Raw genomic sequence first — 24,837 nt, forward strand, 5'->3', positions numbered from 1 at the left:
AAAGTTCGCTTTTACTCCGGAGAATGGTTTCAATTATATTTGCCCATAATACTGACCTATCAGATATCTGTTCTAGATATTACAAAGAAATTCATGAAAAACCCAGATTTGTAATATATCTGTCAGTGAATTACACTACACATAACACAGTATACAGTATCTCACCATGCTGGGGAGTCTAAAGGACCTTCTGCAGTTGTTTGTCATGTATAGCCTTGTTCTGCCTTGGACTGGACAAACATTATAAAACCATGTAAATGGGGACAGTAGGACAGGGACGGTAGGCACGCTGATGCACTTATGCACGCCCCCTTAGGGACCCCTTAAGAAACATGAAAGGTCCATGGTAGACAGTTTAAGGAAAAAAATATGGGGATTAGCAAGACTAACAACAGGATCAGGTAGAGTGTTCCAGACATTTACTACTCTATTGCAGAAATCATATTCCTACAATTAGGATTAGAGCAAATTACATTGAGTTTGAATCTATTGATAGCCCTTGTGTTATTACGGTTGAAATTAAAGTACTCATTACAGGTAGGATGTTTTGGTAAATAATCTTATGAACTAAGCATAGGTTGGAACGTAGACGGCGTAGTTTGAGGCTATCGAGACCTAAAATTTCAAGCCTGGTGGTATAGTGAATTTTATTTCAAAGAGAAGATTTAAGAACTCTTCTAGTAAAATACCTCTGGACCCTCTCTAATGTATTGATGTCTGAAATACAGTGAGGGTTCCAGGCAGGTGACCAGTATTCAAGCATAGGTCTGGCAAAGATTTTATATGCCCTAGTTTAAAATATGTTCAAACAGAAGTAGAAAAAGAGGGAGGGAGGAAAGGAGGTGGGAGGGAGAGAGGACGGTACAGAATCCAATAGTTCTTTAATAAAATTTTAAATGCTGATTTTATGCAAAGAATAATATCGAATTAATGAAATGTATACAGGTAATCCTTAATTTAACAACGGTTCATTTAGTGATTGTTCAGTTACAAGGCACAGAAAAATGTTACTTATGACCATTTTTCTCACTTATAAAATTTGCACATTCTCATGGTCATGTGATCAAAATTGAGATGCTTGGTTCATATTTATGACAGTTTCAATGTCCCGGACTCATGCGATCATCTTTTGCGACCCTCTGACAAGCAAAGCCAATGGGGAAGCCAGATTAACTTAATCATGTTGCTAATTAACAACTGGAGTGATTGACATAACAGCAAGAAAGTTTGTAAAAATGAGACAAAACACACTTAAGCATGATTCTGCACACTCTGATTTAGCAAAATTTTGGGGGCTAAATTGGGGTCATAAGTCAAGGACTATCTGTATTTATTTAAACTATGTTCTTATTCCTATACTTTCAGATTTCTTACTATATGACTTTGATTTTAATTAAGCAAATTGTTACCCTGTGTTCTTATCACCCCAAACCTTTCAAAATTAAAAATACCACCATGAATATAGTGTAGAAATGCAAGGTGATAATCATTGCTAATAAACTGAATCATCATATGACTAATTTTCTCAGATAATTATTCTCATAAAGAAAATGGAGAAAGTTAGCTATTAGAACCAGCCACAGGTAGCTTTCTATAATTGGAAATTCTGTATGAAAGTCAAATATTTATATCTAAATATAGGAACATGTTGAGCATTGGAAGAGCTTATTTGTGTTCCATATCATCCCTTTACTAATAAGGAAAGCAGTGCCTCAAGTATTGGATGTGTGGCTTAGCATCCCATAAACTACTTGATCCAAAGAGACAACAGGATATTTTATTCTACTGTATAGTAAAGGTAAAGGTTCCCCTCGCACATACGTGCTAGTCATTCCCGACTCTAGGGGGCAGTGCTCATCTCCATTTAAAAGCCGAAGAGCCAGCGCTGTCCACAGACGTCTCCGTGGTCATGTAGCCGGCATGACTAAATGCCAAAGGCACACGGAATGCTGTTACCTTCCCACCAAAGGTGGTCCCTATTTTTTCTACTTGCATTTTTACATGCTTTCAAAACTGCTAGGTTGGCAGAGGCTGGGACAAGTAACGAGATCTCACCCCGTTACACGGCAGCACTAGGGATTTGAACCGTCGAGCTGCCAACCTTTCGATCGACAAGCTCAACATCCTAGCCCCTGAGTCACCACGTCCTCTATTCTACTGTATATAGATTGGCAAATAATTCTGATTTCATGGACCCTAGGAGTGTCTTGGGGGTCATAAAGGAATCCTAGGACCACACTGCAGTATGAAAACTTATGGGGCTTTGCTTTGCATCATAAAAGATGGAGGGAGGTAGTTAATCCTCACTACCAATTGGAACCAGCCACTCTGTTGAGTGCCATGGGTGGCTAAATGAAACATCACATGATTTCATTGGATGTACAACCCCACTTCCACTTCTATCTTTAAGTGAATCACTGAGACATCATGTACGCATGACTTGATATTTTACTTCTGCATTGTTCAGTAATTCTGCTTCTAGTGAAGCACCCGAATGGCAATCATGTAACCATGGGATGATCATTTCCAAAGCTATTTTATTGTTGTTGCTGCTGTTATGACTTTGGTTGCTAAATGAGGCAGTCAGTAAGACTCCCCCTCCCTCTCATTAAGATGAGAGGGAGAGAGATGGAAATAAATTTGTTTTTTCTTCTGTTCAGTCATGTCCAATTTTCAGAGACTGCCGGAATAAGTTCATGAAGGGTTTTTTGGTGAGTTTTTTTTTTTCAAAAACTCCGTTGCATCCTTCCTAGGACTGAGTGACCTGAAGTACAAGCTACACACAATTTGAAATTACTTTAAATTAAAAAGGTGGGCTAAAGTTTCTGTGAGCTAATGAATAAATAAATGATAAGGCATGGCTCTTGAAGGGCGCTAGAACAAGTGTTAATTATTATTGCGCCTAAGAAAGAGATGAACAATCAGCACTGTGAAGTTTTCATTTAGAATGTCTACTTTTTTGATGAGGAATCCAGACGCTCAATCCTATTTCACATCTGCTAAATTGAGTGGGCCAGATAAGACAGTCTGGAGGGGAATGAAAATGCATATTTGTATTCCCCTGCCCACGGGGGTTTGCCATTATCTCAACATGAAAATAAAAGGATTTGAGTACAATAATTCTGGCCTTAAAGTGAAATATCTTTTAAATAAATATATAAAACTTTCATCACAGGGTTGGTATATAAATGAAAGAGATGGCATTGGAAACCTCTGTATATATGAAAGGCTCTCACAACTATTATTTACAGTACAGGAATGTCATATTTATCAACATTTTCTTTGATGCAGATAATATATATTTCTTGGCTGAAGAATTCTTCCTGTCCTTGTAATTCAGTCTTATCACTTAATGGTGGTATTTTTATTGGTGGGCCCAGTAATCTCCTAATGGATGATTTATGAACAAAATAGACAGGTCACCATGTTCTGTATCTTGTTCCACTTTTGTAAGGGTATAATTGAAAGAAATATTTCTGCATCTTTGAAGTTTAAAGAACAAAAACAATATAATTTTCATCTTTTTTCTTTCTTTTTTTCCTTAGCCATCCATGCTTCTTACATGCTGTTTGAAGGGGTCTCCAATCTCTTTTTTAAAAACTTGAGCAGCCCAAAGAAAGAAGAAAGAACCATAAAACTCACATCTTCCCTCCCCCTCCCCCAGTTCCCAATTCTAAGAGCCAGAAATGGTTCTTGGCAGCACTCAAAAAATCTCCGGATGCACTCACAAAGTATTGGAAAACAAAATGAGATAAATAACAATCATTTTCTGATAGTCATATCCTCTTTCCTGTCTTCCTTTTTCCCCTTTGAAAGTGAAGAGTTTCATTTAGATTTGGCCTTTCATTTACAGTGCTCATGTGTACAATCTCTGGACAATATATGTATATAGTATATACTTATTTCATATATGTTTTCTGAGGTTTCATATTTCATATACTTTAAACAATTTCCTGTGCAATTTATAATATACAAAATACAGTGAAATGATTAACAATTGCAACTCTATAAAACATTGCTCAGTAAGTAGTTGTGTGTGTAGGGGAATGAAACAAAAGCAAAAAATGAAGTTATCCAGCATTCACGCAGGTAAGCTAAGGCCCAAGGAAGAGTGTAGAAAAGAGCAACAAATATGTTAAAGGGTCTAAGCTCTAGACACAGCCAAAAGGCACCAAGTATGTTTAGCTTAATGAAGAAAAGACTGAGAGGTCTTAGCAATATTCCAATACTTGAAGGGCTGCCACAGGGAAGGTAATAGGGCCTTTGAGCAGCTTACAACGTTGTAAAACCAAAAATACAAAACATTAAAGCATTAAATATCAAAAACTAACAGAAATTAAATAAATTAGGAAACAGAATGTAAAAATATAGAAGAAGGATCTTCTTCCTAGTCACTAACTATCTTCAATGTGGAATGCCCTCCACATCAGGGCCTGAGTGCAATTGATAGAGCCAGGATTTGAGACTCTGTTGGAAGGCCAAAAAACTGGGGTCAGATCTCACCTTGAATGGCACAATGTTCCAGGAGGCAAGAGTCATGGCACAAAGGATCCTTCTCCTGGACATCACTGGCCAGAACTCTTAACCAAGAGGGTCCACAGCAGATAACTTCTTCTGGAACAAGTACTACAGGCCAGTCCCATTGAGGCAAGACAGTTCCCCAGATAGCCTGGACTATGCCATAAAGGACTTCATAGATAATAACCGGTGCCTTTAATTGGATCCAGAAGCAAACCAGCAACCAGCGCAGTTTGCACAATAGTGGAGTTACATAGGCATCCTAGGGGTACTACAACTGTCAGCATGACTGCAAACTGCATCAAAATACTCTTCAAGGGAAGTCCTATGAAGAACATCATGATAAATTTGGAGCACTGATACTGGATTCTATTATTTACACAAATAAATGCCTCCCTTTCTGGAGAGTTGTTTCAAGTTGCTAGAGCCTGGATTTCCTACACCGAAATGGGAATTCAATCATGTATGTACAGTGAGAATTGAAGTAATCAAATTTTGCTTCTCTACAATTTTCCAATTTACATGTTAAAAAAAGAAAGTAAGAATTTAAAAGTATTGTTGTCCCCTCTCCCTCGATGGCAATGTCAGTTTGGACAAAGGCATATTTCTCAGAACATGCCCAGTCAGGTTTATACATAAGCATGGCTTGTTGGGTGCTTGTTGGTGCCATAATTTTATTTTGGTACTCTTGTAAGGAGGAAAAGAGAAGTGATTATACACTCTCTTCCTGAATGCCAATGTAAGAGTAGCAAAATAAACAACCACAGATAGCCACCTATGATTTACTGTAGTTAAATAGTGTTTGAGTTTAAACAGCCTAGTCTATTTTTGTTATTGCTTGCCTTGCCTTGAGAATATAATGAGTTGCATATATAAGGGATTTGTTTATGTTTTTATTAGTGATGAGAAAATCCAGTTCAGAAGTGGCATAATTCAATTTGATTCAGCACTCTGAGAATCAGAGGCAACCTAGTTATAAATCTACACTGAGTTTGAAAAATCTATTGACAAAAAGCTTCAACTATACACTATAAGAGCCATGGTGATGCAGTGGTTAGAGTGCAGTATTACAGGCTAATTCACTGCTCGTTCCTGGAGTTCAATTCTGAATGGCTCAAGGTTGGTTCAGCCTTCCATCCTTCCGAATTTAGTAAAATGAGGACCCAGATTATTGGGGGCAATATGCTGACTCTGTAAACCACTTAGAGAGGGCTATAAAGCACTGTGCAGCAGTATATAAGTCTACGTCCTATTATTATAATGTGGAATCATTAAAATCTTGTGGCTTTATTATTACCTGTTCATAATGATATGAAGTCACAGCTGCCAGTTTTTAGCTGATGTTGGGGTTCATATGCATCGAGTTTTTCCCAAGAACTTAAGATGTCATAATGTATCTATATATTATATGTGTGCATCCAAGCAGTGTAGTCTTTTGTAATTGACACATGGAAATTTTGTCAGTGCCCAGATTTTGCCATACAAGTTTATTGGATGAAAGCACCACAGCTGGTTTATGCCATATCTTTCATTTTTTTATTTTCAGATCTTGATATTTTTTTATTTTTTTCCAATTCTTTATCTTCTTGTCAAGCCCCAGTCCGGCTCACCATACCTGGGGGGTGGGGGTGGAAAGGACATGGGGAAACATACTGGAGATGGCGATCGTAGTGACCAGGGACTTCCGATAGCAGTGCCACCAGCCACTCACCAGCTGATCGCCCCTGTGTCCATGCATGCGCCTCCGGTCGGGATTCACAAGGCCTTGGAGCAGGTTACCAACCTGGCCACACTGCTGTGACCAGATGTTAGCCACAGGCTTCAGATGCTGGGTGATCAGCAGGCATGTCAGGCCAGCCGGAGTTTGTCGCCCTGGAGTATAAAGTATGCTGGGAGGCGAAATGTCCCAGTGCTGACTTTGCACAGAGCTGTGTGTTATACTCATTGTGTACCAAAGTTATGGCCCACTGTTGGGGATTAAAGTATGGGTTACTGAACTGCTTGGTTTCCGGTGTGTTTGCTTTAATCCTCACCCAGTCCGGGCCTTTGAGAAAAAGTCAGCCCTCTTCCTTTTTCCTTTTCCCTTAGTTGTCTTCCACAGCTTTTAGAGAGGAAGAAGGAAGCCAGTGTGATGGCTGAAAGGAAGATGCCAGAGGTGGCTGAGATGGAGCCTGCTGTGGAGGAAGAGGTGCTCAAGCCAGAGTCTTTGGAGGACAGTGCACAACCGGTTGTGAGGCCAAAGGAGTGTGAGACACGTAGAGCAGTGCAGCCAACGGAGGGGCAAAAGGGCCCAAAGGCCCCAGGAGTGGTGGCATATTTCATGGTAAGCAGGGTTTCTGGGCCGCAGTTGCCTCCCCCCCCCATTCTGGGGCTCCTTTGACTGAGTGGTGGGAGAGGTGATAGTCAGATGATGATGAGAGAGAGTGGAGTTAATCAACAGCTCGGTGAAGTAGCACCATGGATATACTGCGGGGGCAGTCAGGGAGAACAGCTTTCGGGAAGCTCCATCCAGACAGCAATGGGAGATGGGAGCTCCCTAGGATCTTTTGGGGGTCTGTCAGGGAGGCCTTGCAGTCTTTCCAGAGCTACCAGCTGGTAACCGTGGTAACTGCAGTAAAGGCACTATGCATTCATTGGAGCCCTCACATCCCAGTTGGTTACACTGGAAACACCATAGTGAGGTCGAACAGGGCTCACCGGAGGGCCCAGAGTAATAAGGATGGTTACGTTTCACCAGTCAGTACTTCCGTGGCCTTCTGGGGCTCAGGGCCAATGTCCCCTTGGGACGGAACTCCCATAACCCCGTATCCAAATTGATGACTGCCTGAAACCATATTTGCAGCCGATGTAAAAGACCCCAGTAAACACAGGCCTGTCAGAGATTGTGGTCTAAGCCCACCCTGAACTGATGGATCAGCAACCTTTCCAGCCAGGCCCTCAACTTTCCAGCAACCTGGCAGAACTCCCGCACATACTCCACCGCTGGCCGGCCCCTTTGCTTCAGAGATAGAAGGTCTCCTTCCACCCATTGTGCATAGGACCCATCCTTGAACTGGACTTGAAGCACCTCCAGGAAAAGACCCACATTCGCCAACTCCTGGGCATGCTTCCTGTACAAGTCTACTACTTACTCAACAGCCTTACCTTCCAGCAATGCAGTCATGGTTACCACCATTGCCCACTGCAAGGGGGACAACCAAGGATACTGGTCCAAATGGCATATGGCTTGTCTCAGGAACAAGGCCACTCCCTTCCTCAGTAATCCAAGTGAGTGGTCAAATAAGATACCGGAAGTGTGGAATGCTGTAAAGATGGCACTGCAGAAGGTGGCCAAAATCCATAAGGCTCAGGCAACAAAAATGGGAGACTGGGTGTACCTATTCACTAAGTATCTCAGATTAAAAGTACCATGTAAGAAACGGACCAAAGGTGAAACTGGAATCAATAAAGGTGGCCTGACTAGAAGCTAGAATAGAGGTAGAAATAAGAAATAGTGGGGATATTAGCAGATATAATTTTCATGTAATAAAAAGGTAAAGGTAAAGGTTCCCTTGCACATATGTGCTAGTCGTTGCTGACTCTAGGGGGTGGTGCTCATCTCCGTTTCAAAGCCAAAGAGCCAGCACTGTCTGAAGACGTCTCCATGGTCATGTGGCCGGCATGACTCAACGTGAAAGGCGCACGGAACGCTGTTATCTTCCCACCAAAGGTGGTCCCTATTTTTTCTACTTGCATTTTTACATGCTTTAGAAACTGCTAGGTTGGAGAAGCTGGGTCAAGTAACGGGAGCTCACCCTGTTACACAGCAGCACTAGGGATTCGAACCGCTGAGCTGCCGACCTTTCGATCAACAAGCTCAACGTCCTAGTCTCTGAGCCACCGCATCCCTTTCATATAATAGAATATAACTAATAATTAGATGGAAAGATTAGAGATTGAAAAATGGTATTACTATTTATAGTTAATATATCATTGGCATTAAAATGGAACATTGAAATATTGAATACTCTAAAATTATCATGTATATAAATACTAGGATTATATAAGTTTGACTAATGTAACAAGTATTATTATTATTATTATTATTATTATTATTATTATTATTATTATTATTATTATTATCATTATCATATCATCTCTTTTATTCATTAAACATGAAACTCGGTCAACTGAACATTTAAAAATGTGTCACAAATATGATTGACTGGTGCTAATGATTAATACAGGTTGCTGCCAGCCTTCTAGGTATCAACCATATATCTTCTTAAAATATATGATGTTCTGAGTAGCACAGTTTTTTGCAGTTCTGCTGGTATTATTGCAGGAAGCTGCAATTTCTTGATGTGTTTTGTAAAATTCTTGGACATGGTACCAAGTGCCCTGATGACAATGTTACATGTTTCATTCATAGCCGTGTAGTTTTGATGGCCAGGTCACGATAGTTTGTGATTTTTTTTCCAGTTCTTTTTCTTCCACTCTGGCGTTTCCTGGTACAGCGATATCAATAAACTTTATGCTTCGTCCCTCAACAACCGTGATATTTGGCGTGTTATGTTTCAAATGACAATCCGTCTGTATTGGAAAGTCCCACAAGATCTTCATTATGTCATTTCAATAACTTTTTCCACTTTGTACTTCCATGTCTTTTTGGATACAGGCATGTCATATTTTTTACACAATGATCAGTGGACTAATTTAGCAACTTATTAGTATTATTATTATGGCTGTTTGTATCAAAATGAACTATACCCAGAGCCACACTGTTCATGTATTGAGATTGATGTATACCAATATTTAAAAATAAAAAATCCAATATAACTTTTTAAAAAATTGTTGCATACATGATGATGATTTTGCAGGATTGGATGGAAATATTCAATTGATGATTAGAAGTTATTTCAAGTGAAAAGAGAAAAGGTCAGCACAATCCCAGTGAAAAGCTTACAGGGAAGTATTATTGAACCTGCACATAAAGTCCTAGTCAAACTTAAAAATAAGCATTTCAAACATTATTATAAAAGTAAGCTCTCATTTGCTTTTCTGGACTGCCAGGCTAGGTATGACTCATTTGCACATGCCATCACCATAGCACATAAACCAACTAAAGCCCTCCCAAACATCTTAAGTAAATAAAAAGACCCAGTAACCCTACAAGAAAAAGCAGACATCATCTACAACATATATTCTAAGGGCTGTAACAGCAACTATGTAGGACAGGCAGAAGATTAACAGATCATATACATGAACACAATCTAGCAGTTAGAAGACATGATGAAAACTTCTTAATTTCACAACATGTGGACAGACTTAGCTATAGTTTCATCTGGAAAACCATGAGCATCCTACCTACACCAAGCCAAAAACACTGAAGAATTGCTGGAATTTGGACAGATCAGCATCAACCAGCACATAATGATAAGCAATATTAACATACCAGTCAAATGAAATATTCAAAAATGTAAAAAGGAACTAAGATCAAAACACCTCCTCCCAGCACCCAGGCAAACAGAGACAACACCAGAATTAATATCAAACCTACAATCAAGCAGTAAGCAATGCTCCAATCAAGAAACTATCAACTCAGGCAAGCAAACAATAACAGCCTAATGAAAAAGTATCAAGAGCACTCATACCAAACTGACTAAGCCACTTGCTTACAAACAGAGAGAAAACCCCACTCCTTTCTAGTATTGGTAACATTACCTAATTGGATAATGAAATTTCTGCAAGAAAATAAGCAAGTTCAGCACCTGCAAACCTCACTGAGCTAGAAATATTCTCTTCTATAGGCTCAGCTTCTTCTGAGAATAAAACTGAAGAATGCCAATTAACACACCTTTTGGTGTGAAGTAACCTTCCACTCTAGGTGTGTTTATTGTATGTTATAACATTATATCAGTGTTTCTCAATCTCAGCAACCTTAAGCTTCAAATCCCGGAATTCACCACGTCAGTTAACGGGGAATTTTGGAAGATATTTACAGGACCGCCTGCTGTCACCAGTAGCCTCCCATCGACCTGTTCGCTCTCACAGGGAGGGCCTCCTTAGGGTGCCGTCGGCCAAACAATGTCAGCTGGCGGTCCCCAGGGGAAGAGCGTTCTCTGTGGGGGCTTCTGCCCTGTGGAATGAACTACCTGTGGGGCTACGCCTACTCCCTGATCTTCGGACCTTTAAGCGCGAGCTTAAAACTTTCTTCTTTCATCAAGCCGGGCTGGCCTAATGATAAATTTTAATTAAGGATTTTTAGTGGGGTTTTTAAGTGGGGTTATTCTATTCTATAATTTTATCTACGTATTTTAAATATTCAGCTCATGGAATTAGATTTTTAATTATAGATTGTATTTTAAATTTTTTTGTATATGTGTTTTATCTATGCTGTACACCGTCCTGAGTCTTCGGAGAAGGGCGGTATAAAAATTTGAACAATAAATAAACAAATAAATAAATAAATAAAGTAAAATCTACACAACTTAAAGTTGCTGCGATTGAGAAACACTGCATTATATAAAGAAAAACAAACACTTGGGTTGACAGAGATATGCATTTGTCATTGTTAAACCTTAGCTTCTATTAAAGTTCACTCTGTAGGAAAAAATAATATTGTAGTTGTAAAAAACAAGATCACTCTATCTTCAAATAATGTGCCTTCCTGAAATAATTTTGCAACTAAAGTTTTCTACATATTTTTTCAATTGCAAAAAATGAAGTATTGGATCATAATTCCATATTTTTTCCTAAGCAATGATAAAATATTTCTAAAATAGTCATACACTCTTCAAGAGCTGTACTTTTGAATTGAAAGATCAAGAGGCTATAAACCAGGGGTGTCAAACTGAAGGCCCACAGATCTGGCCCTCAATGTGGTTGGATCCAGCCCACACGGCTGTCTTGGAAATTGTAAGGGGCCAGCCCACATCACTTTGGCCTGGCATGTATGGCAGCGGGTGCACGCGCACACAGGCCCACCCCACCCCATCTCAGCATCTATGTGTGCGCACAGGAGGCGACAGGCCAGCATTGCCTGATCCATAGCTCACCCATCAGCTACCACCACCACCTCCATTTCCTCATGGATCAGAGGACGCAGCTGCTGCCACCGCCATCAGCAGCAGCCCGCAACAAAAATAGATTTTCCAATACTGTCAGTTATTTTAACATGCTGAATACTACTAGCCTTGCTCCAGAATCCACATTTTGAGAAACACCATGACTATATTTTTTCTGTAATATAGAGAATCTATTGCTTTATTCTTTAACTTAAAAATAATTATAAAATATAAAGTTAGTGACATTTTAATTTTAGCAAAATACAAAATACAAAAATTATTTATTAACTATGATAAATATTTAAAAGAGTTTACAAAGTCCTGTATACTGCAGAAACTAGTCCATGCAGACTAGTCAAGAAGTCAAATGAAGGTGCGTGCATGAACATGTGTCTACGTAACAGGTACATTTGTTAACAAAAACAGCTAACTGAGAACCAAACTGAGAATAAGACCATTTATTTAGTTGTTTATTATTTTTTATTTAATCAAATTTATACATCTGTCTATCTTCCTTACTGAATCTGGGCAGTTTACCAATAAAAGAACCATAAGAGTTTAAAAGTTAAAAGGATAGGATTGGAGAGGAAGGAGTAGGGAATAGCTTCTTTCATGAATTATGATATTTTATAAAAACACAAAAGGATAATCTAATGCAACACCAGTCTGCTATATCCAAGGAAGGCAGGAATTTTTATATACTTTTCAAAGGGAAACATTTTGAAGCAAGGTGTGCTTCAAATCCTAAACTTAGTTAGGTTAGTTCAATCAGACTAGAGGATGGATGGAGTAAATAAAATTTACTTGACACTGACCAAGTAAAGTGGTTTAGCAATTCAGACATTACCTGCCTAGCAGAGCAGGAAGGCAAGAATTATCTTTCTTGGTTTAATTAAAAAATATACTAATTAGCTGTGGTGCTGCAGTGGTTCAATTCTTACCGACTTAAGGTTGACTCAGCCTTCCATTCTTCCAAGGTCAGTAAAATGAGGACCCAGATTGTTGGGGGCAATATGCTGACTGTGAAACCGCTTAGAGAGGGCTGTAAAGCACTGTGAAGGGTATATAAGTCTAAGTGCTATTGCTATTCCTTTAGAGAGGTTAACAGAACTGTCTTGACATCATTTAATGCCTTTTTAATTTGTATGACAGCTGTGGAGACTTTTTAATGCATTCTTCATGTATTGTGGTAAGTAGATAACATAGAATTTTTGAATGGGTGGAGGCAGGACTCTGGATAGCAGGTAATTTACTTTATTAACCTTAACATAGCTAACAGCAGTGACAAATAAAAATGAACAAAAAAACTCTTTCTGTTGACAGCCCTTTTATACCAGCTGTCAACTGGCTTAGACAATCAACACAGAGAAGTACTATCCTCGTTCTCCACTAGGGGAACGGACCCCGGGGGTGGGGGGGAAGAGCTTAGAACACTACAGGGTAAAAATGTGGGAGGATAGGGATGAACATATCCCCTATATCAGTGGCTGTTAAATTGTTTACCCAAGTACCCATTTTCTTAGTCTTGAATAATGTCATTACCTCCCCCAAAAAACAAAAAACAAAACCCCAAACTGTTGCTTTTTCCAAGTGTGTTGGTAGCAACAGTCCCAAAACTGGATTCCCAAATCACAAATAAGCAGTAACAAATTGTTCTAGTACTTCAGACATATGCCCAAATCGACCCCTTCTAATAATTATTTCCAATGTTATGAATCATTTGAATTCTGGAATGTGCAGTTAGTCAAAAGTTCAGAGTTTAATAAGATATTCATTTTAAAACCAAGTCTTATATGAATTTATGAATGTTAGAATTACATCATTTAAGTACAATTTGGATATACACATAATAAAAATAATATTTTATTTAACAATGTTTTTTTCTACATTATCCCTTCGAAAATATGTAAATAATAATGAAACATATTTTAGTCATGCAAAAGCAATAACAAGCCCAAAACAATTTCAGTTAACATTCAATAAATAAAGCTGAATGCTGTCTAAACTATGTAGGGAAAACATGCAGTGTAATGCTTCTAAAATTTTAACTCCTTTACAAATTGACCATAAGAGGCAATTGTATTTTATTCTCTGTAAGGAAAGTAATGTCTTGTGTATATCCACATTAAAAATACACAGTAGTTTGCATGTACTTTGCTCTAGATCAGGGGTATCCAACTCAAGGCCGGCAACGAAATTGACATCCCTGCTCTAGGTCATGTGATCAGGAGGGCAAAGGTTAGAAGAAACAGCCATCAATACATACAGAATATATATACAGTATAGTTTCATTCTGGTTTTGGACAGTTATTCTGCTGAGGCAGAAACATTAGCCCTTTATTTTATTTGTTTTCAACATTTCATTGGATTGGGAAAAATAAAAATAATTTCTTCACTGATGGAATACAGATAATTATTTGTCAATAGTTGACAAATGACAAAACCTTTATTGTCAATGCGCAACATGTGTACAACGAGAGTATTTATTTCTAATAATGGAAATAGATTTACTTTTAGATTTAAATATATATTTAACTTCTTAACTGCATTAGGCAAATAGTTCAAGCAGCATTGCATGTTGTGGAAGTCACCTGTGCAATTTGTTAAAAGAAAAATGTTCCCAAATATTACAGATGGAACAGCAGATGGTACTAATGAGTGGTTTGTTTATATGGGCAGGTCCATTAGAGGCTTTAAAAGATCTCAGTGAAAATCCTAACATAGTGAGAATGCTCTTTTTTTCTTTTTTCTTTTGGTCAGCCTGTTTGGAAACCTGGAGTTTTCTCCTGTTAATTAGTAAGAGAGAACATAAGGTAGATTCAATGACTGCCATCTACTGTGTTGGTCAGGAAATTACTTACATCAGTTCTCCTTTTAGTATTCCTGTTAAGCATTCCTTTCTCTGTAATTTTTATAGAATAGAATAGAATAGAATAGAATAGAATAGAATAGAAAAGAATAGAAAAGAATAGAATAGAATAGAATTTTTAATTATAAGACATTCACTTGAATTCATATTTCATAGTAAATCTTATAGAGGATTTACATTTCTCTATTATGTTGCATCTCCTACCAACACACAAAATGAACACTCATTTTCTTATCTTCATTTATCAAGGCAACTTTATCCATCACTGGGCCTGCCTCACTTCAATTTAGCTAATAGCCTCTTATTATGAAGCATAGATAATCTAGTATCAGGTCTGCCTTGGAAATAGATTGAAGGTTGATAATTACAGTATTATCTTTCCTGATGTGGCCTTGGATATGTGAAAGCAGCTTAGTCTTGTTTTGCCTAACACAAATGCAATCTAAAATACCACAATTTTTTTCTTCAATGATATGTAAAAGGATATATAAAACCAGGCACTTTATCTCTTAAAATATGGAGGTAACATTTATACATCAAGAAAACCAGTTGTGAGCTTGTAGTATTTCTTTTGGGGTCTCTAGAGAGCCAGGATGGATCATTTATAAGAGTATCCTCAGGAATAAAAACTGTTGTACAAAATTTTATAAGGAAATCCTCCAGTAGTGGGTTTCAAATCCCGTCACCACCATTTTACTCATGGGCGCATGCGCGTACAACACTTCCCTGCATGCGCAGAGACATCCGGTGGGTGGGCAGAGCCTCCCACCACTGCCACAACCAGTTCGCCCAATCCGGGACAAACCAGTAGCAACCCACCACTGAAGTCCTCACCCTGGCCTTGAAGTCTCCTGCTAGAATTATAGCAGCTTTCAGGGGATTTGAACTTATCTTTAACACTGCCCTTTCTAGATTCACCCAAATATTAGAAAAAAGATGGAGAAACCTGTGTGGTGGTAGATATATGGAACCATTTCAGAGAATTATATGAAAATTTAACAGCTAAATAGTGAGGAGTGCTTTCCCTGAGGACCAGCCTATCTCTGATTTCACAGGTATTCATCTGATGTTCACTTTAGACTTATATTCCATTGCAGAAATAGTCCAGGATTTAAAACCTGGTAAATGAATTATTTTATCATGTATAGTCAACCAGGTCTCTTGGAGTGCTATGAAAGGCATTCCACCAGGTCCCCATTCATTACTCTTTTCTTCCAGATAGCAATATTCCAGGTCAGTAAATGTATAGACCCTTTGCTTAACATTCATGGGAATGATTGGAAGGATATTGGAATTTGGGGTTGAAAAACTTTAGGTTTCAGCCATTCAACAAGAATGATGATATCCAAGATATTTCCAGTGCTGAAACAAACACACTGGTCACTCCTGACTTATAAGCATCTGTGGTTTTTGAGATAAGCAGTAAATTGGGTGGGGTATTTTTTTAGTAAGGATATATCAAAGTCCAGAAGGGATAGTTTACCTCCAGGTGGTGTTGATTTTTCTGCTTCAAATTCTCTCAGCTCATTTTGAACAGCTTTTGTGAGATATAGATCTAATGATGGTTTGAGGCTTGTATGTATTTTTAGAAGCTTGAGCTATGAATATCTTCTTTATTACTCAGTTCTACTCCAAAACTATCCTCGATTAGTAACTCCACAAGATTTGGGCTGCAACTTACTTCGCTTGACCATCATCTTCTATTTTATTTCCACTACTTACATTTTCTGTATGGTTTGATGTTTTATCAGGGAGCAGCAGGAAAAGGTGGAAACTATTCCAAGGACTCTTTGTTATTCCCTTCCATGATCATATTCCATGTTGAAATAAGGTATGAAACAGCAGATGGTTTATCAAAATGGCATTGTTTGGCCAGTTTGAGTAATCAGTTCCCTTAGACCAATGGTGTCAAATTCCAGGCCTGCGGGCCAGTTCTGACCCATGAGGCGGTTAGATCTAGTATGCAGGGCCTCAGCCAGACCCAGGCTGACCAGGCACTGCTCTGCAACCTGGTGGCATCCATCTGAGCCAGACCACGGCCACCCTTCAAACTGCAGCATTGCATCGGCCCTGCCCTTTGGGCATAGGCACAGGAGGTGGTGAGCACTTGGGTCTGGCATTAGTGGAGACTACTTTCTGAGCACTTCCCTTTCACACCAGCTGTCATGTGCTTGCTGCTTCCTATGCATACACCCAAAGGGAGGGGGCAAGGTAGTGCCATGTTTCTATGGTTGGCCATGGTCAATCCAGATGGATCCAACCAGGTTGCAGATCAGTGCCACTCCCACATTAGCACCTCTATGCTCCGCTCACTGGCCTTTCATGTGTGTGTCTTTGCGCACGTGGGAGGGGAGGTATCTGGCAGCAGGGGCTCCACAGCCCACTGCAACCACCAGGCTGACCCTCCATGAAGCAGGCATAGCAGCGGCAGGAGACAGAGTCAGGGGAAGGCATGTGATGTGGACTACTGGATGCTCCTGGTCCATCCCACATGGCTGGGATGGGCAGGCAGCTGACAGGCATATCCAGCAGGCCGGAATGCAGGCCCCCCCCCTGCACTTTTGCCTCCTGCTACTGCTGCTGCCATGGGCTGAGACACAGTAAGGCAGTGAGTGGGGCTGCTGCTTCCAGAGACCATTGGCCCGCCTACTCTGTCCTGTCTGTTTTTGTTGCAATTGGAGAGCAGGTCGCTGCTGGTCATATCCTCATTCCCCTCGCTGGTCTTGCCCTTGCCCTGCATGTGGAGTTTATTCTCCTGGCACATCTGAGACACCTTGGCACTGCTGTGGATCGCTGCCACCACTGAGGCTGCTGGCAGCTCATACATGTCCATTAGTCCACTGCCATTCCCGTCCAGAGCACCATGCCCACCCAAGACAAAGGAGGCAAAGCGGCAAGCTAGAAAGCCCAAATAGAGGTGGTAGAGAATGCCCAGGCTCAGCAGGCAAAAAGTGACCACTATGAGCAGAGAGAGCCGGATCCCCATCAGTGCCATGACCACCCAGGCCCAACTGGGATCATGTGCTTCTCTCCCTGTCTCTGCTGGGCCTGGGTGGCCATGGCACCAATGGAGATCCGGCTTTCCCCACTTTGGGTGGCCATCTTTTGCCTACTGGGTCTGGGCATGCTTTACCACCTCTACTTAGCCTTTCTAACTGGCTGAGGTGCATTGGGTGCTCAAGGCGAACATGTTCCATGTGCAGGCCAAGGGCAAGACCCCATGTGAGCAACATTGAGCTGGCCATGCCCTCCTCTAGCCCCTGGAGGATAACCACAATGCTGATCCAGTCCTCAATGAAATTGAGTTTGACAAAAATGTAAAGCTGCAAAACCTGTATTAGAGGTTTTGCAGCTTTACATTTTGTTTATAATAGTTTACTCAGGTTGTCTAACTTTTTTATAAAAACCTGTGTTCAATATCTGGCACGCACTAAAAGAGTTAATCAAGTCTGTCTATAAGGGTCCTTCAGAAAACTAACTTGCTGTGTGATGTACAGATTGTTTATTCAGGCTATCTTTTGTCAAGGATAGTGGTTGGAGAATACCCTTGATGTTACCTAGATTTAACAACTGAGTCATTGAGAGTGATTTAGGTGGCCATATATATTTTCTTAAATAAAAAATAAATGAATATATATTGTTACAATTAAACTTTGATGTACAAATACTCTTATTGTTGAATTATTAATTTCCTCTATGTAAAACATAGACAATGGGGAGATCTCACACTTCTCAAAATAGGCTTTGGTTTGAATTACGTATTAGTAATAGCAAGATGTTTGAATAATAGAAGGATTCATCTAGTCTCTAAACAAATAAGGAGCCATTCAACCAACTGCCTTCCACAATGTAGAATCTCAGGTGTTAAGAGGTAAAGAATGGCTGCATTTTTAAATTCAATTCTTTTCTTTATTATTTTATTTTTGTGGAGTTATTTGATTTGGTCACAACAGATATAATTTGCTTTCCTTTCTTCTAATTCAGTGTTCCCCCAGCTTGGAAGAGAGAAAGAGGATGGTTTTGTGTAAGGGCCAGGCATGCACACACATGTAGCTTCATTGTACACACACTGCCATAGGCTGGTAGTGGACCATGGCCCACAGGTTTACTTTGCTTGAAAATCCATTGCTGTCATAAAAGTCAAACTTCTCAGTCACCATCAATAGACCTTGATTAATAAAAAACTATTGTCAAAAAATTCAAAAATTGTCTGTGAGTTAATATAATTCTAGATATATTAGGAAGAACAACATGAGAATGCCTCTTTTAGAGTTACTTTTTAGGTTTGACTTATTTTTGACATTTCATTACCCAGAGGTAAAAGCAAGAATTTAATTTCTGATGGAGCCAGCATATCACAGGCTTCAATTTCTCATTCGAAAAAAGCTAGGGTTAGTTCTGTAGGGATGGGAAGAAGATTCATTCCCCAAAGATTCAGTTATGGAATAAAGAAATCCTAAATTTATTCTGTCAATCTACACCCTCTGGATCTCTTAGCTTACTCTTCACTCTCTTTTTAGGTTTCAAATTAGTATCCATCTTTCCACCACTATTATCTGCTTTTGAATCATGCTTGCCTCTGCATGAGCTTGTGTTAACTCAACAATAGTATCTCAAAGGTGCTTTTTCAGGAGGCAACTGGACTTTCTTGTTTTTTCTTTGAAGATGTGCTGCTTCCATCCAAGAAGAATTTATATTCTTTGCAGACAGCTGGTCATTTATATTCCTTGGAGACAGCTGGTCATTTGCACCTTCCATTTGTATCTTCAATGACCCTCCAAAAGGATGCAAATGACCATCTGTCTGCAAGGAATATAAATAACTTCCATTCCCCAGTATCCTGTCAGAGCTGAAGAAGCTTCCTGGATGAGAAGCAAAAATGTCTTCAAAGAAAAAACAAAGAAGTCCAATTGCCTCCTGAAAAAGCACCTTTGGGACAACCATGACTTGGATTACTGAGAATCTCCACAGACTTTCAACAATAGTGTATGGATGGTGGATGTTTTTAAACTTAATATAGATACTCAATTTATGACCACAATTGAATCCAAAATTTATGTTGCTGATAAATTTGGTGTGGATTTTGCCCCATTTTACGACTTTTCTTGTCACATATGTTAAATGATGCATTGCAGTTGTTAAATTAGTAACACGTTTGTTAAGTGAATCTGGTTTCCCCTTTGACTTTGCTTGTCAGAAGGTTGCAAAAGGTGATCACACAACCCCAGGACACTACAACTGACACAGAGTCAGTTGTCAAGTATCCAAATGTAAATCACGTGACCATGGGTATGCTGCAATGGTCGTAAGTGTGGAAAATGTTCATAAGTCACTTTTTTTAGTGCCATTATAACTTTGAACAGTCACTAAGTGAACTGTTGTAAGTCAACAACTACCAGTGAAAGCTCTTTTAGAGTGCCCACTTTGCTGTCTACTGTGATCAGAACCTCAAAAAGTGATAATACTTCTGCCCTCTGTAGACACTGTCTGGTTATAAAGTCAGTAACATTTTTTTTTGTTTTTTAGCTCCTCATCCCTTGTTTCATAAGCCTTTCAGCAACTGGATAAATGGCTGCAATCTGAGAGAGAGAAGCTTGCTCAGCAATACAGGCAGATAGATCTAATAGTTGAGAGACTCTGTTTGTAAGGTTATCAGAAAAAGCAGAAAAGGTTTGGTTACTTATGGAAGTGGCTGGTTACTTTTATTTATTTATTTATTATTCACATTTTTATACCGCCCTTCTCCCGAAAGACTCAGGGCGGTGAACAGGCAGATAAAATACAAAACAAACATACACAATAATTAAAACAACCCTTAAAAAACTGATTCAAATTTGCCAAAAAATTTAAAATAACATTACACCCCATAAAATTGCAAAAATTTAAAACCCATCAAAATTCAATTAAAATTTAAAGTTAAAATCAAGCCAGTCCAGCCATACGAAATAAATAGGTTTTAAGTTCGCGGCGAAAGGTCCTAAGGTCAGGCAGTTGTCGAAGCCCAAGGGGAAGTTCGTTCCACAGGGTAGGAGCCCCCACAGAGAAGGCTTTCCCCCTGGGGGCTGCCAGTCGACACTGTTTGGCTGACAGCACCTTGAGGAGTCCCTCTCTGTGGGAATGCACCGGACGCTGGGAGATAGAGGCCGGCAGTAGACGGTCCCGTAAGTAGTCCAGTCCTAAGCCATGGAGTGCTTTAAAGGTGGTAACCAATACCTTGAAGCGCACCCGGAAAACAACAGGTAGCCAGTGCAGTCTGCGCAGGATAGGTGTTACGTGGGAGCTCCGAACCGCTCCCTCAATAACCCGCACAGCCGCATTCTGGACTAGCTGAAATCTCCGGGTGCTCCTCAAGGGGAGCCCCATGTAGAGAGCATTGCATAGTTCAGGCGAGAAGTAACAAGAGCATGACTGACCGTGCATAAGGCATCCCGGTCCAGGAAGGCACGCAACTGGCGGATCAGGCGAACCTGATAAAAAACTCTCCTGGAGACGGTCGCCAAATGATCTTCAAAGGACAACCAACCATCCAGGAGCACACCCAAGTTGCGCACCTTCTCCATCGGGGTCAATGACTCTCCCCCGACAGACAACCGCATCTGCAGCTGACTGTACCGGGGTGCCGGCATCCACAGCCACTCCGTCTTGGAGGGATTAAGTTTGAGCCTGTTCCTCCCCATCCAGACCCATACGGCTTCCAAACACCGGGACAGTACTTCGACAGCTTCGCTGGGGTGGCCCGGGGTGGAAAAGTACAGCTGAGTGTCATCAGCATACAGTTGGTATGTCACCCCAAAGCCACTGATGATCTCACCCAGCGGCTTCATATAGATGTTGAACAGGAGGGGTGAGAGAATCGATCCCTGCGGCACCCCACACATGAGGCACCTCGGAGTCGATCTCTGCCCCCCTGTCAACACCGTCTGCGTCCGGTCAGAGAGGTAGGAGGAGAACCACCGATAAATGGTGCCTCCCACTCCCAACCCCTCCAACTGGCGCAGCAGGATACCATGGCCGATGGTATCAAAAGCCGCTGAGAGGTCTAATAGGACCAGGGCAGAGGAGTAACCCTTATCCCTGACCCTCCAGAGATCATCCACCAGTGCGACCAAAGCTGTCTCCGTACTGTATCCGGGCCGGAAGCCGGACTGGAATGGGTCTAGATAGACAGCTTCATCCAGGTACTGGGGTAGCTGACATGCCACCGCACTCTCTACAACCTTCGCTGTGAAATCTAATTAAACTGCTGTATACTTAAAACTATTAGATAAAAATACAAAGATAAAACCTCTGTTAAAAACCCGCTAAAATCCCCAATTATTAAAATCAATCCCAAGGCCAGCCCCGCTTGGTGAAAAAAGAAAGTCTTGAGCTCGCGTTTAAAGGTCCTAAGATCAGGGAGAAGACGGAGTCCCACCGGTAGCTCATTCCACAGAGCCGGGGCCCCCACAGAGAACGCTCTTCCCCTGAGGGCCGCCAGCTGACATTGATTGGCTGACGGCACCCTAAGGAGGCCCTCCTGTGAGAGCGCACTGGACGCACCGGACAATGGGAGGGAACTGGCGGCAGCAGGCGGTCCTGTAAGTATCCCGGTCCGATGCCATGGAGCACTTTAAAGGTGATAACCAACACCTTGAAGCGCACCCGGAAGACCACCGGCAATCAATGCAGCCCACGCAGGAGAGATGTTACATGGGAGCTATGAGGAGTTCCCTCAATCCCCCGTGCGGCCACATTCTGTACCAGTTGGAGCCTCCGGATGCTCTTCAAGGGGAGCCCCATGTAGAGAGCATTGCAGTAATCCAGGCGGGAAGTGACAAGGGCATGAGTGACTGTGCATAAAGAGTCCCGGTCAAGGAAAGGGCGCAATTGGGGAATCAGGCGAACCTGATAAAAAGCTCCCCTGGCGACGGCCGTCAAATGGTCTTCTAAAGACAGCTGTACGTCCAGGAAAATGCCTAAATTGCGCACCGATTCCCTGCGGGCCAACGATTCGCCCCCCACAGTCAGCAATGGGGTAAACTGACTGTGCCGGGCTGCCGGCATCCACAGCCATTCCGTCTTGGATGGGTTGAGTTTTTTAGGTATCTGTCAGTTTTGAGCTGCTTAGTAGCTTAAGTGAAGACTAAGATGCAGAATGTGAGTGCTTCGTCTTCTTCATTTTCCCCATGGCAGAGGTGGTAAAGTACCAGTCTCTAGTAAAAATAATAGGTATCCAGCAGAAGAATAAAAGAGAGTAAAATAAAATGGGATGAAATAAAAGCAAAAGAGCTAGTTAAAACTAAATTAAAAAGAGACTTAAGAGCAGATGTCTCCAATACATGCCCACAGGACCCACATGTGGCCCTGGACCAGGGGTGAAATGCTCCTTGTTTGGACCGGATTGCCCAATCCAATAGCAATGGTGGCGGGTGGTTCGGAGAACCGGTAGCAAAAATTCCTGCCCCCCCCCCAGCCCAGGCTGAGCCGCGCGATCATCAGAGATTTTTTAGAAATCTCTAAAAAAGAAAGAAATCATCAGAGATTTTTTAAAAAACTTTTAAAAGCATTTTTTCTTCCACCCAAAAAATGCTTTTAAAACTTAAAAAAAAGCCTCTGATGATCCCAGCTGAGTTGTTGATCACCAGAATTTTTAAAGCACTTTTACAACCTCTTCGGCTGAAGAGGTTGTAAAAAAAAAAAGCTTATAAAAGGCTCCTCTGGCGATCCCAGCTGAGTTGCTTGATCACCAGAATTTTTTTAAAGCACTTTTTACAACCTCTTTAGCTGAAGAGGTTGTAAAAAAATGTTTTTAAAAGGTTCTGGTGATCAGGCAACTCAGCTGGGATCGTCAGAACTCTTTAAAAGCTGATCATCAGAACCAGGGGTGAAATCTAAACATTTTCCCTACCGGTTCTGTGGGCGTGGCTTAATTGGTGGGCGTGGCTTGGTGGTCAGATGACTGGGTGGGCATAACAATAAATAATAAAAATAATAAACAAAGTATACAAGACAATAAGAGGTACCAAAAACCAACTTTCACACTTTACACACACACAACACAACTGACTCACAAACAATGTAAAAGCAGCTACACTTCACCCAAAATGGCCCCTGCAACAAGCAGGAACCTCACACTTTCACATTTTACACACACACAACATAACACGACACAACTCACACACACACACACAAAATGCCACATACAGCTTTGTGAGATTTTGTGTGTTTGCGTAGATAGAATGAAACACTACAGAAACACACCAAATCTCAGAAAGCTGCACAAATATTTTATTATTTTATTTTATTTATATTTTTTAGATCAAGGGTCTCCAACCTTAGTAACTTTAAGGTTTGTGGACTTCAACTCCCAGAGTTCCTCAGCCAGCAAAGCAGGCAGATTGAGTTGCTCATGGAGGAGATGGATTGCAGGCAGGCAGATTCTGTTGCTAGCTGATGCAACTGATGTAAAGCATGGTTTTGCCAGCCCGAAAGGAGCAGCAATTAGGTAAGTGGGGAGGGGTGTGGGCTCTTCTAAGAGGTTTATTAAAAATGATTTTAAAAGCTTGTGATGATCAGGAAACTCATCTGGGATCGCCAGAGGAAAAAAGTTTTTAACAGGCTCCTTGGATGATCCCAGCTGAAGTTGCCTGCGCAGCCCAGAACCTCTTAAAAGGATTTTTTCTACAAACTCTTTGGCCGAAGAGCTTGTAGAAAACATGTTTTTTAAGGTTCTGGTGATGAGGAACTCAGCTGGGATCGCCAGAGGAGCCTTTTAAAACTTTTCTTTTTTACAACCTCTTCCGCTGAAGAGGTTGTTAAAAAAAAGAGTTAAAGGGTTCTGACGATCCTAGCTGAGCCGTGTGATCATCAAAGGCTTTTTTTTTCTTTTAAAGGCATTTTTTCGGTCAAAGAAAAGATGCTTTTAAAAGTAAGAAAAAAAAACACCTCTGATGATTGCGCGGCTCAACAGGGACAGTGGGCAGGGATTTTTGCTACTGCTTCTCCGAACCACCCACTGCCATCACTACTGGATTGGGGGAACCAGTCCGAACCAGGAGCATTTCACCCCTAATCAGAACCCTTTAAAAGCATGTTTTCTACAAACTCTTCGGCCAAAGAGGTTGTGGAAAAAATGTTTTTAAAAAGTTCTGCAATCAGGCAACTCAGCTGGGATCTTCAGAACCTTTAAAAGCTTTCTTCCTCTGGCGATCCCAGATTTCTTCTGCCTGATCATCAGAACCCTTTAAAAGCATATTTCTACAAGCTCTTTGGCTGAAGAGCTTGAAAAAAAATGCTTTTAAAAGTAAAATAAAAATAAAAAAGTTGGCCACGCCCACCCAGTAACATTACCCCCCACCAAGCCATGCCCACAGAATCAGTAGTAACAAATTTTACATTTCACCCCCACCCTGGACAGCTAGTAAA

At 40.8% G+C, this 24,837-nt stretch overlaps 1 long non-coding RNA gene across 1 annotated transcript in view; it reads left to right on the top strand.

Moving 5' to 3' along the window:
• The window catches only part of LOC131198639 (uncharacterized), a 51,361-nt gene extending 46,476 nt beyond the window's left edge, over positions 1 to 4,885 (top strand). The window contains exon 6 of the long non-coding RNA XR_009155129.1: positions 3,546 to 4,885. This is a non-coding gene — a long non-coding RNA (uncharacterized LOC131198639). The remainder of the gene's footprint in view (positions 1 to 3,545) is intronic.
• Positions 4,886 to 24,837: the final 19,952 nt, after the last annotated feature.

This window comes from Ahaetulla prasina, chromosome 4 (assembly GCF_028640845.1).
Source record: "Ahaetulla prasina isolate Xishuangbanna chromosome 4, ASM2864084v1, whole genome shotgun sequence".
In the NCBI taxonomy this organism is placed as follows: Eukaryota; Metazoa; Chordata; class Lepidosauria; order Squamata; family Colubridae; genus Ahaetulla; species Ahaetulla prasina.